The 12,920-nt window shown below is 63.8% G+C and overlaps 1 protein-coding gene across 1 annotated transcript in view; it reads left to right on the top strand.

Moving 5' to 3' along the window:
* PLCH2 (phospholipase C eta 2) overlaps positions 1-12,920 on the top strand; it is a 62,766-nt gene that overhangs the window by 25,402 nt on the left and 24,444 nt on the right. The gene's annotated exons all lie outside the window — the stretch shown is intronic.

Raw genomic sequence — 12,920 nt, 5'->3', positions numbered from 1 at the left:
TCAGGTCACCCATGAAGGCCTCCCGGGCTTCTCAGTCCCTTAACACAAGCCGTAACGTTTACAGAACTCTCAAACCCACCAAGAAAGTGATGCTAAATTGGCTTCATTGTTGAATGATTAATAAAACTTCCCCGGTGCTGCTGCTGGGCTGTGTGTCACTCCCAGCGGCGGGGCTGTCAGTACTGCCTTATTACCCAAGGGACCGCCTTTCCATCTTTAAACAAGCGCTTGACTCCTCGCAGAGGTGATTAAGACATGCGTGTGCGCGCTGGGCCGCGGGGCCCACACTGGAGGCGGCAGCAGGGACCAGTGTGGCTGTTGGGGTGACCCGTCTGGAACGGGTGCTGCCTGGGGTCAGGGCCTGGGTCCTGGTCTCTGCTCTGCTTCTGCCTGGCCGTGAACCCTGGGCGAGACCCCTCTGCTTGGTTTTCCTTGTGGAAAAGAAGAGAAGTTGGACCTGGTGCCTTGGGGTCCTGCTAACTGGGACATTCCGAAGCAGCCTTGGAGAAGCAGAATCAGGGACCCACCAGGGCATCTCTGCTATGCGCCGGGCCCCTGGTGCCCGTGGGCCCTCGGCAGAGCCTCACAGGCAACCGGGCTGTGGCCGCACGCTGGTGTCCTGCAGAGGGTCCTGGGGCACATCTCCCTGGACGTTCATGTAGGAGTTGGAAGCCGGAACCTTGAGGTGCCCCGTGAAGGTTTCTGAGGGTTTCTTACTCCACCAGTGGGAAGGCGATTCCTCAAGGCTGTCTGCTCCTGAGGGCTGACCAGCTCTGTGGCCGCTGTGGCCCAGGCTGCCCAGCTGTCCTGCGGCCCAGGCACTGCTCAGGGCTGGGCTCCTCCCATGGTGGCCGCCAAGAGGGGTGTTGCACTTGGATCTGTGGCACAAGATGGCCTGGTTGCAGCTGCGACCCCACCTGATGCCCACTGCTCCTCCCTGCCCTCCAGACCTTCATCCGTGGCCTCAGCTGGGGCTCCAGGCTGGCCACCCCCTCAGAACTGCTGGAACTTCCTCAGTTACTGATGGGGAAGCTGAGGCTGGAGGGTCAGGTACAGGCTGCCACAGGCTGTGCTTGGGGGCGCCCACCATCCTCAGGGCACACACACATGCATTCACATAGGCCCTTGGGGGTCCCCCGAGCCTGTAGAGACCCTGTCCTGGTCATGGCCCAGGTCTCCAGCCTTGCTCAGGGACAGGGCTGCCTGATGCATTTTTGGGGATCAGAGGTGTAAGGACCTCTTCTGGCAGGACCCCAGGACAGAGGCTGTGCCGTCCCCTTTAAGTAAACCGTGAAACTCTTAAGTGGGAGGTGGGTTTCAGGCTGTGGAAGGGCACTGGTGGGCCATGGGAGCTGGGGACCAGGTTCTGCCCTCTGAGACCCTGCGTGGCCCCACCCCTCTCCGAGTCTCTGTCCAGTCTTTAGAGCCCCCCACCCCCAGCAGAGACAGAGCTAGGTGGAGACACTCTAGTGTCAGGGGTGACGGCAGTACACACACACACGACGCCGAGCATGGCGTCAGCAGGAGGCGACCCCTGGTGTGTGTCGCAGGGGGATCAGGGCCGGCTCAGGTCTGGTCAGGGAGCCTGAGGCGGGGAGGATGGGCTTGGCAGGGTCCTGAGGTGGCCCTGGCTATCAGGAGCTGATAGTGAGTGGCTGCCCCCGTCCAGAGTCTGGTCCTAGGGGCACACGTGCAGTGTTTCCAGTTCGGGTAGGGAAACCATGGTGACACATGAGGTCTGCCCAACTTGCAGGCCTGCCTGGAAACCAAGGGCTCTGGGTCCAAGGCGCAGGCTGGCGCCCATGACTTAGGGCACAGTCTCCTGGCTCCTCCCAGCAGTGCTTGGGAACCGAAGTTTGGACCCAGCTGGAGCTCACGGCCAGATCCAGCCTCAGACTGGCCCCTGCCGGACACAGCGTTTTAGAGTTGGGATGCGGCCCCGCCCCAGAGAGTGGGGTAGAGAGGTCACAGTGCTGGGCTTGGTCCTCCTCAACTGTTCTGACTTGTGGGGCCAAATGCACCGCCCAGCTCTGGGTGTCCAGGTCTGGCCTCCGTCCCCAGGGCTTGGGAAGCCCCTTTTTCCTTGTAACCCCAGGCCTGAGCAAGGCCCTTGGTCCCCCAGTCAACCCAAAGCAGGTTGAGGCAGCCGGGCCTGATCCCAAAGCAGGAGTGTCACACATTGGAGGGGGGCAGGGGAGAGGGCAGTGTGGCTAGCCTGGAGGACAGAATTGAGGCTCACAGGCACAAGACACCCACCCCAGAGAGGGGGCTCAGGCAGGGGCCCTGCGCCCACTCCCCATCACCTGACTGTCCTCCTGTTTGCTTCTTCAAACAAGAAGGAAATCAAACTCCTGAACTGGGGACTGGTGGCCCTTCCTCCACGTGCAGCCCCACCCACACTAGCCAGGCCACATCACATGCTCCCAAAGGCAGAATTTTGCTTAAATGCCCAGAAAGGAGATTTAGGAGATCAGAATCTTAAGCAAATTAACATGTGCAGCAGGCAGCTTTTAATCACCGCCTTTAATCGCAGGCCCCAGTAACGGAAATCATCTCGCTGGGCTGAGCTCGGTGGGCGGGGCTGGCGACACCAATGGATTATTCATTAGAACCTGAACTTGAGTTTCATCCGGCTGCTCCACAGGGGAGGGCTAAGGGGCCTTTGGTCCACTCTAGGGAGGCGCGCTGGGCTTTCCGAGCCCCTGCCCCAGGGCCCTGTGGTTCGCCGACACCCCTGCCCCCTTGTCCCCCACCCGGTGCGTTCTCCATCTCAGGTCCGCCTTTGGTTTAGCCTGTCATCTCCTCTCCCTGTTCCCCACTTCCTGCCCCGGTTTCTCCCCTTCTGAGAGTTTGGGGCTGCTGGCCCATCCCCAGTGGGGACTGGACTTACCAAACCCAGGTGTGGCTGCTGGACTGTCCCTCCTCGCTTTGCTCCCTGCCCCCTCAGGGGGCTGGGCGGGTGACCCTGGGCCCTCCCTGGGTAGGGTCCAGGGGGTGGTGGTGACAGCCCATGTGGCTTCATCCCCCGTCCGTACTTGCGGGCCTCGCCTGGCAGGAAGCCGTCAGCCCCTGGGGAGGCCGTGGCTCAGAGAGCCCCGAGGAGCCCCCAGTCCTCTGCTCAGGCCCTATGCCTGCCTGGCCCCAGGCCGGGCTCCCTCATCCCTGTAAACCTCCCCAGGATGCCCCTAGGCTGTGGGTCAGCCTTGCCAGACGGGGCTTTGGGCAGAAGCAGCAGCTTTCAAAGCAGTGCCCTAGGGAGAGAAACCACTTGTGTTGATCTGGGAAATGTTTCCCTGCGATGGTGCTACAGCAGGTCGAACTGGAGCGCTGCCGGAAAGGCAGGCTTTGCTGGGGGTCGGGGCTGAGGTGGGGGCGCTGCCCCACACTTGTCCTTCTGACTGTGCCCCTGCTTGGCTCCTGGCAGGGCCTGCCCCAGGCAGCATGCTAGGGGGCTATTCTCTGGCCCCCCGCAGCCCCACCACCTCCCAGACCGCACAGCCTTCGGTAGGCAGGGGAGGGGACAGGAGGGATTTGGATGCTAAGAGACTGGGCTGTCACCAGGGGCTCCTGGACCCCCACTGTTGTCATCCTGCACAACCCCCACCAGGACAACCAGTGAAATGTCACCCCTGAAGTGCTGAACCTTCATGGGGGCCCCTTGTGGGGTGGGGTGACTTGTCCTGGATCTGGCCCACCTGCCTGGGAGGGGGCTGTGCAGTGATGTGGGGGATGCCAGCTGGGACCACATTTGGCTCCTGGGGGAATTGCATGCAGCTGCCCCTTCTGGCCCGGAGGATCGGAGTGAGGTCAGGGACAGCCGGGGTGGTGCCCGAGCCTCTGCTGGAGAAGTGCCTCCCTCACGCCCACCCCACCCCCCATCCCTGCCCGGGGTGCTCTGTCCCACCCTCTGTGGTTCCCAGCCTGGCCGTGGCAGTGGCAGTGAAGGGTTAAGGCAGGCGGGGCTCCCGCGGGAGGGGCGGTCCCGGCAGCAGCGGCAGCTCTGGCAGCACTCAGCTCGTTGATCGGGCATGGGCGCGCGAGGGGCACCCGGTTCTGACGGACTCACGGGGCCAGCACGCTGCCTGGGGACCCCTCAAGCTGTTCTGGTAGCAGTGGGGGTGGCGCCTGCGGGCCATGGAAGCACCTGGGGACCCCGGCGGGCTCAGCCTGGACCAAGGTAAGGGGTCAGGAGGGGCTGGAGGAAGGCTGCGGTCAGCTCCTCGGGGAGCCTAGGACCGGGTACTGAGATGCCCATTGGGGACCCTCTGACCCCACGTGGGCAATGTTTGACTCCCATCCACCCCCTACTCCGATCGAAGATCTCTGGGATGACCCCATTCGCATCAGCACCCGCATATCCCTCCCTCTGCTTGCCCCTTGACCCACGTCGTCCCTACTTGTGCTGGCATTCCACTCCCATGGGCAGTGGGAAAAGGTGCCTGGCAGAGCCAACACAGTCCCCAGCCACCGGCCTGCCCCCAGTGGGCAGAAGCCTTGGTGGGGGAGCAAGTCTGGGGTGTCCTGACCTGAAGGACCCTGGGGCTGAGCCTGTTCACCCCTGCCCCCATCCAGGGTGGTGGGGGCAGCCCCAAGCCTCTGTCAGCACCATGGACAGGGCAACGGTAGCCTCTGCCTGAGGGACCTGCCCATGGTTACTAAACTCTGGCACCTATATGGGCGATTTCCTGCTCAAATATGTCACGCTGTGTTGACCTGGGGGCCTGGGCACTGCCCCGGGCAGACAACACAGGTCAGCAGGGGTGGCAGGAGTCCTCTGAGGCTGCCCGGAGCTGCCTGGCACAAGGAGCTTGAGTGTAGAGGGGCCAAGTGCTGGGTGTCGGGGTCTATCCTGCAGGGATGGGATGGAAATAACTTCTCGAAAGAGGGTCTCTGTGTGTCCCCAGTGCAGCACTTGGTCTGGACCAGGGGTAGGAGAGGCAGGGAGGGACGGGGGCCAGCCCCACGGCTGCAGCAGGAGTGACTCTGGCCAGACAACACAAGAAGTGGGGTTCTAAGTTAAGGGCTGGGATTCCAAGGACAGCAGGAGCAGCCTTCTGGTGACTTGTCTGGATCCGGTTGTTCTAGACCCAGTTTGTTCTGCCCTCTGATTGGCATGGGCATGAGGGAAGGCTGGGGGTGGGGGGAGCCTTGGAGAGCCTGTGTAGAAGGCAGGGGCTTTATTGCCAGCAGACTGAGCGTGGGTCTCTGGTGGTGCCTCTGATGAGCTGTGTGACCTCAAGCAAGGCACTGGCCCTCTCTGAGCCTCTTGTGGAAGAGAAGGACAGCATGGGATTGCCCTCATAGGGTGGCCTTGAGAAGAGTGTGCCTGGCCTGTGTGGCTACTCCAGGATTGCCTGTCCCCTCTCCTGCCCCTCCCCCCACAGCTGAGTTACCTTTTATGAATGGAGGACAGTGTGGCTGGTGGTACAGATGGAACGGTAGTACAGTTCCCAGCCTGGCTGCCTGCTCATGCCACCCTGGGAGCACCCACTCCCTGACCACAGCCCCCAGGGCAGGGCAGGGCTTCCATGGCTGGGTGATCCCTGGGGAGGTCTTGACCTAGCATGTTCCTGCCAGTCCGACCTGCGGGGAGCTCTGGCCTGGCCCAGCCTCCATCAGAGCCTCTGGGTGCAGGGTGCCCACCTGCAGACCATGTGGGTGTGGCTGCTGCCATGTGGCCCCAGGACCTCAAGGTCGAGGCAGCCCCAACACGGCCAGGGTCTGCCAACAGCGAGGGAAGAGCCTGGTCCTGGGAGAGGAGTGGGCTGTCAGCAGCAGGACCCACTGAGAGCTCACCCTCCGTGCCCCATCCTCTGGGCAGAGGGCTCGGCCAGCTCAAGTAGGGGGCACGCAGCGTGGCCCTTCTCTCCCTCCCAGGGAGAGAACAGCCTCAAACGTGCAGCCGAGGACAGAGCAGATGGCTGGAGTCTTGGGTCCAGCTTCCATCTGCACAGCTAATGAGCGGATGGCGGTGGTTTGGGGCTCCTGGAAAGTCAGTGGCTCGGCCCCCTCTGGGAAGTGCTCATCTCCTGGGGTGGGGGCGGGCGGTTGAGGGACTCGAGGCCCCTCCTGTGCCGAGCCCAGGCCGCTCCACATCACTGAGGGGTGTGGTGGGAGGGGCGTTGAGGACGGGGATGAGTAATCGGAAACGTCTGTTTCTACCCGGGACTTCACTTTCTGCTCCGCTGCGTGGGCTCCCACTGGTTGGACGGCCTTCCTGTGTGGGGCAGGCCAGTGGGTGTGGGCCTCCAGGTGGGACAGCGGGCTCCCTCCCCAGGACAGGTTGCTTCCCCACTCCTGGGAAGTGTGGGGAGAGGAAGTGGGCCAGGGTTTCCACCCCCACCAGGCAGCCTGTGTGGAGGGGCCCAAGGTGGGGCCTTGTGCACCAGCCAGTCAGCCAAGGGGGGAGGTGAGCTGCTCTGAGTCCACCTGCTCCCATTGCACCAGGGCCCCTGGACCCCCTCTAGCTCTGTGTCCCAAGGGTGGGGAACACAGGCATAGTGGCCCAGGAAGTCTCCGAGCCATGAGGAAGTCACCCCCATCAAGTCCTGGGGGGTTTCCTCAGCCTGCTTAGATCCAGGGACCCACAGACACGCTTCAAGGTGACTCAGGGTGGTCTCTATTTCACATTGAACAGGACCCAGCCTGTCCCAGGCCTCGGCCTGCCTCAGCCAAGCTCTATTTCCTTCAGAAACTCCTCCTGGAGGTCGGGGCCCTGTGGTGGACCTGCCAGAGGGCCAGGTTCAGCGTCCTCCTCGGTCAGTGAGTGGCATGAGTGTGGGGTCCACCGGGCCCCCAGGGTAGGAGGCAGGAGTGGGCTGTGGGGCCAGCCCCCTGTGGGGAGGGTGGGCAGCTTCAGAAAGTCAGACTCTGGGGGCCCACCCGATCCTGGAACATCTTCTTGGTGCCTAGGCCCCAGGGCTCTCGAGGAAGCTGCCTGGAGGTGGCTGCTGCCCTGGCTGGGAAGCGTGGCTGGGCTGGGGGGCGGGCCCGGGCATCTTGTTTCTCTGCTCCTTCATGGCTCTGTGCCCACTCTGCCCGGTGGCCATCCAGCCCCACCAGCTGCTGTGCGGCCTCCCCACGGGGCCTGGGTGGGTATGGGGTGGGGGCAGGAATGGCTCATCAGTACACAAGGACCCCTCCCTCGGAGCTGCCCCCCCCAGCCCGGCAGGAGTTTCCTCTCCTCCCCCCAGGCAGACCAGGTTCCATCTGGTGACTTTTCAGGAAAGTGCCCCCCCTCCAGTGCCACTGTGAGCTGCTCTCTCCCCCTCCAGCTGCTCTCGTTGGCTCCCTGGGGCCCATCCTGATATGCGCTGGTCCACCTGGCATCCGGCCTTGCCCAGTGATGCCACGAGGGGACTCGGGAGCACCCAGAACATGGGCACTGGGGCGCCTTTGAGGGCTGGAGGTCATGAACACTGCTGGCAGAGTCCTCTCCCGAAATCTGTGGAATGGGATGAGTGCCACTATAGCCGGGCAGGGGACCCGGGGCTGGCACTGTCCCTGGCTGGTGCGAGGCGACCCTGGCTCTGCTGCGTGGGCAGAGGAAGGCTGAATGTTGGAAACTCCCAGCCCCTGTGGTGCTCAGATGGCTCCAGGACAATGTGGGGGCACACTGTGTGGGAAGGGGCTTCTCCAGGGGACAGGTGCAGGGCACTGGACACCCCCTGCCCCAGAAAGTGTCCTGTCCACCATGTCCACTGCCACAGGAGGCTGTGGGACAGCTGTGGACAGCTTTGACCCCCGTGAGTGCTTCAGCTCCATCTCTCTGTTGGTTAGTGGACAGAAGGTTCCCGCGAGCCCTCCTGGGACTGATCCTGGCAGGAACTTGGGCCACCAGCTGCAGAGGGAGCAGGGTGGTGGGGAGGCTGCTGCTGTCCCTGCCCCGAGCAGGAGCACCAAGGGCCTCCGGGCAGGTGGAAGGGACAAGCTCAGTCCGACTGGCCTGCTGGATGGAGCAAGACTGGCCGTCAGTCTGTCCCCATCCTCTAGAACACTCTTGATCCCCAGCTTCCTGAGATCCAGTGCACAGGCCAGCAGAGGGCAGGTAGTCAGAAACAGCCCAAGATGGCAGAGCAGAGCCTGGCCACTCACCCCTGCCCCCACTCTGACCCTCCTCACTGCCCAACTGGGTGAGACACCAGGGCCAGGCCCCCGCCCACCAAAGGCTCCTCTTTCCGCTGCAGGACTGAGCTGCCTGCCTGTGGGAGGGGTCCTGCGGGAGGAAAAGGGCACAGCCTGGTGACAGTGTCTCCCTCCCCGGCAGCTGCCCCCACCACCAGCCCTCAGCCCTATCCCAGGCCTGTCGGGGGCCAGGCCCAGGCCTTGCTGACCTAGCGAAGTGACCTTTTCAACTCCTCTGCCTGGTGTGGATCCCTCAGGCTAGCCTGGGCTCTGTGCCCCCAGGCCCTGGGCACAGCTTCCCCGAGGTCTCGCCTGGGAGGGTGGACTTGAAGGTGCCAGCTCACACTGCCTGGTAAAATAAAAATAGTCGGGGAGGAGGCTCCCAGACGTGCGGGGGGATGCGCTGCTTCTAGACGTTTAAATAATCTCCGCCATATGGGAGTGGGCCCGTCCCTCCCTCCTGGAGGCGCCGGCCAGGGGCTGAGGCCCCGTGGGCGCTGGAGCCCGGCACACTGGCCCTGTCCGCCTTCCCCTTCTCCAGCCGAGCACTGTCTGAGCACCCACTGCATGCTGATCTGGGCCCGCCATGCAGTGTGGGGAGAGGGTGGAGGGCTGAGGACCCAGTGGGGGCCTGCAGAGGGGGCAGGGCCAGAGCAGCCTTGGGCCTGTTTGTCCCACTGTCGCTGACTACACTGAGCAGAGTGGACGCAGGAGTGGCCTGCTCAAAGGTTCTTCAAGAAAGTGCAGAAGCCTCAGAGGAGGGAGGGGATGGAGGCAGGCAAGCAGGAGGGATACAGGTTTGCCCCCTGAAAGGCGAGTGGATAAGGCAGGTGCCCCGCTTGGAGAGCCTGGGTGCCACAAGGGTCCGTGTGCACGCGTGCGTGTGTGTGTGTGTGCTCGCGCCAGGAAGACTGTGGGTGTAATTTGTGGGTTTTGTTGGAAGATTAAATTGATTTTCCAGTCTTCCCAAGGGGGAGGTGGAGGTGCTGGCTGCCGTGTTAGGACAAGATCGATCTTGGCCATAAAAACAGAATTAAGCCAGAGCCGCCCAGCTTCTGACCGGACCGCGAGGGCACTCCCTCCTCAGAGCAGTGGGCGCCCGTGTCCCGTGGCCGCCGTCCTCCTCAAGGCTTGGGGAAGGAAGGAGTGAAGGGCTGGGGGCCACCTTCTGACAGCCGGGGGAACAGAGGCGGGGGACAAGGTGAGGCGCCTGAGGCCTCCACTTCCTGGCGGGTGCCGAGGCCAGGTGTCCCGGCCAGCAGTCCTGCTGTGGGGCAGCGGCTGAGGCGGGGCGGGCCCCTGGGGCCTCTTCTCCGGGGGTTGTTGTGGGACTGAGGGCACTGTGCTCTCTCCTGGCCTCAGGAGGTGCCCTGCCCCCCTGTCTGCTGTGTCCTCTGGCCAAGGTCCCTCAGGGCTGCAGCTGGAGGTGTTGGTGCTGCCTCAGGAGGCTGAGCCTTAGAAGGTTGGACAGCCGGGCCAGATGCTGACTCCTTGTCACCTCCTGGAGCTGGCTTGGTGGCCTGGGCCCTGTGCCCACCCACACTTGAGTGCCAAGTCCCAGCCAGTGCAGGGGCAGAGCAGGGCAGGCCCAGACTTCCTTGCCCAGGAGGTGGGGATTGCAGAGGTGAATACACACGGTCCTGTCAGTAGCTGCAAGGTGGATGAGGAGCCTTGAAAGAATCCCTGGGGTCACAGGACAGAGGACTCCAAACAGTGGAGGGGGTTTCTCAGGTCCTGGGCCCCAAGTGTGACTCTGAGGGAGTGAAGGGTGGGACTGGCTCAGGTGACTGTGGGCATGGGGTCCCAGATGGTGTTGCCAGCCTGGTGCCCTTGCTGGGGGGGCGGGTGGAGAAGCAGGGAACCCAGGCCTCCTGGTTTGGGGGACTGAGCCACTTGGGCTTGGGGCCTGTTGTGGGTTCGAGCCCAGCTTGGCAATTAACTGGGGCGTAGCTTTCACACCTAGTGTCCTCAGGTGCACATGGGGTGAGGCAGCAGCCCCAGGGGAGGCCCCCCTCAGGAGCCTGTCCTGCAGTCTTGGGGCCTTCCTGGCTTTGCACAGTGGCTGCAGTCCTGTGCCCACCTGTCTCATGGAGCATCAGGGGTGGTGTGGGTGCCCTGGGGAGTAGAAGAGCCCTGGCTGCAGAGCCCAGAGTGAGGCTGGATTAGCCTGACCTCATCTGCCTGGTCAGTGCAGGATTATGGCCTGGGGCAACCATGAAGATGCAGGGAGTCTGGGAGGCGGGAGTTGTGCCCTTTCCCAGGGGCCTTGACCACGAAGATGGGGACCCAAGGCCCCCAGGTGGTGGTAGGAGACCCTTGATCAGCTGAGAGCCCAAGGGCATGACCTGAGCGGGGAGCCTTGGAGGGGGTGGAATATGAGGGCACCCCCAGACTGCAGCCAGTGAGGCTCCCCATTGAGCCAATGAGGACCCCAGCAAGTGTCCCAGGCTGCCTGGTTTCCGGTGCCCTCTGTCCCAGTCTCTGTGGCCCAGGCCTGGCCCTGACTGTCTGTGCTGGGGAGGGAAGGCTGACACACTGCCTGGGAGCCATGGGTTTTATGGCAATGAGGACTCAAGGGTGCCGGCCCAGCACTGTCGCTGTCCCTGTGGGCCTAGGTAGGGGCACAGGGTGGCTGGGGCTAATGGGCCAGAGACAGGAGGAACGTGAGGTCCTCCCCGAGGTCAGCTGCAGTGACTCAGTGGGGTTCTGCCCTCTGGCCTGTGCCCCTTTGTCTGCCAAAATGGCCTGCCCCAGGAGCCCAACACCCAGTGGTCCCTGGCCCGTGAGAGGAGGGTGTGCCTCCTGCTTCACCTCTCCTGCTGCCCCAGAGCTGCCCACAGAGCAGTCGGCTTCTTCTGGGCTTGGTTGCCCCAGACGCCCTTGTCTGGGCCTGAGCTGGGTGGCCTTGACTAGGCCTCGTGTCCGGTCAGCAGGCAGAGGATGGTCCTCCCTGGGCCCAGCCCTCCTCCCTCAGGACAGGTCGGTCGTGAGCCAGGCAGCTGACCCTGGCCACCCCAGCCTCCGGGGCAAGGCCTCCCGCATGGGAAGGGTGGGGTACACCGCCTCTGGGGGGCCTGAGAGTGTGCTCCAGTGGGTGGTCCCTGTGAGGATCATCACCCCAGGCCTCCCAGCTGTGTTCTCTGGGTCCCCAGGGAGACCACTCATCTGTCCTGCCTGTCTCTACTCAGCCGGTTGTAGGGGCTGGTGACTTGGGGCCTCAGATGACACTGCCAGTCCCTGCCGGTCCCCAGCTGGGAGTTCCCTTGGCCTAAATCCTCTGGCCAGCTGGGCCAGATCCAGGCTTGGATTAGCGCAGGGGATTGGGCAGAGAGTGGGCGGGGCAGGCAGTGGCGCTGCGGCTCTTCCACCTCCAGACCCTGGGTCGTGGCTTCTCCCAGGACCCCTCTGTGGCCCTGGAAGGGGGGCGGACTGGCACAGGGGCCATCAGAGACAGCGGGTGACAGTCAGGCCAATGCCAGAGGCATCTGGGAGCAGCCTTGCGGGGGAGCTGGAGGCCAGTGAAGAGGGAAAGAGGGAGCCGAGGAGAGAAGGGGGCCGTGTGGAGCCCCGGGGCTGCCCACCACCACCTGACCCACTGCCTAGGTAGGGTAGGGGGCTCCGGCCCTCCCTGGCCTCCGTGAACCCACCCCGGCCATCATCGGGGCATGTCCGTCCCCTGGCCGCTTACCCCCAGCCGGACCAAGGGAACCGTGGCCTGCCTGGCGGAGGCCCTCCTCTGGGTCGGCGGGAGCGTGGCTGTGTCCCCGCAGTGGCAGCTTGGCCCACTAGGTAAGGGGGCTGGCCTGTCTGGTTGGTCGTCTGGGGCGGGGACTGGTCTGCTCCTCCCTGCCAGAGCCCTGCCCAGCACCAGGGTCACTGGAGTTAGGAGGGTGGGGCCGCTCCTCGGAGTGTGAAAAGCTTGGGAGCTCCCACCACCCCCCCATCCAAACCTGTAACCTCCCAACCCCTCAGTTTCCCTCTGAGGGTCTTGGGGCTCTGACAGCATCCCCCGGTCTGTCTCTCTGAGCCCCGCCACCTTGGGGTCTGGAGGCTGAACCCCAGGCAGGCAGTGGGGAAGGAAGGGGTGGGGGAGTCAGGGGCAAGGAGGGGCCGAGGGCATGGTCCTGGTGGATGTGCTGGCTGGACACTCTCTAAGGGGGTCCCTGGTACTTTGGGGTCAGTGGCACCTTCAGCCCCAGTGGGGCGAGGCCAGCATGCTGTTCAGACACATCGGCCCTAAGAGGCCGACAGAGTGGGTGCCCTTGATTGTGGTGAGACTCAGGGCAGGGGGATGGGACAGTAGAGTCTGTCCCAGTGGGGCTGGCCTGTGGAGAGCCCAATCCAGGTTGGTCCGTTCCACCAGGTCTCTGTCCAGCTGGGGGAGTGGGGCCTGGCCCAGTTGTTCTAGGCCCCTGGACCGTCCCTGTCCTCACCCCCAGCCTCCTCCCTTCACCTGCTACTATGTCCCCGTGGCCACACCATCCCCTCACCTCCTGGTGTCTCAGCGGAGCCCACTGCCTTCTGCACCCATCCCCACTGGGTGCCCCTGCTCCCACCCCCCCGCCCCCCCTTCCCCGCAGTCCACCATGCCTGCAGCTCAAGAACAGAGGTTGGCTTCCTCTGAGAAGTTCCCACTGCTTGGTCCTTGGGGCTGGCACTGCCACAGGTCTCCACACCACCTGAGGGTCCCTCATCGGGGGACCTCATGGGTTAATGACTTGGTGCTTCCCCAGAGGGCACCTCCTGGTTCTGGGCCTTCTGTAAGCAGCTGTGAAGGGCCCAAGGAGGGCTGGGAT

The sequence above is a fragment of the Budorcas taxicolor genome, chromosome 16 (assembly GCF_023091745.1).
Source record: "Budorcas taxicolor isolate Tak-1 chromosome 16, Takin1.1, whole genome shotgun sequence".
NCBI lineage: Eukaryota > Metazoa > Chordata > Mammalia > Artiodactyla > Bovidae > Budorcas > Budorcas taxicolor.
The sequence above is the reverse complement of the archived record's forward strand: the minus strand, read 5'-3'. Positions and strand labels throughout refer to the sequence as shown.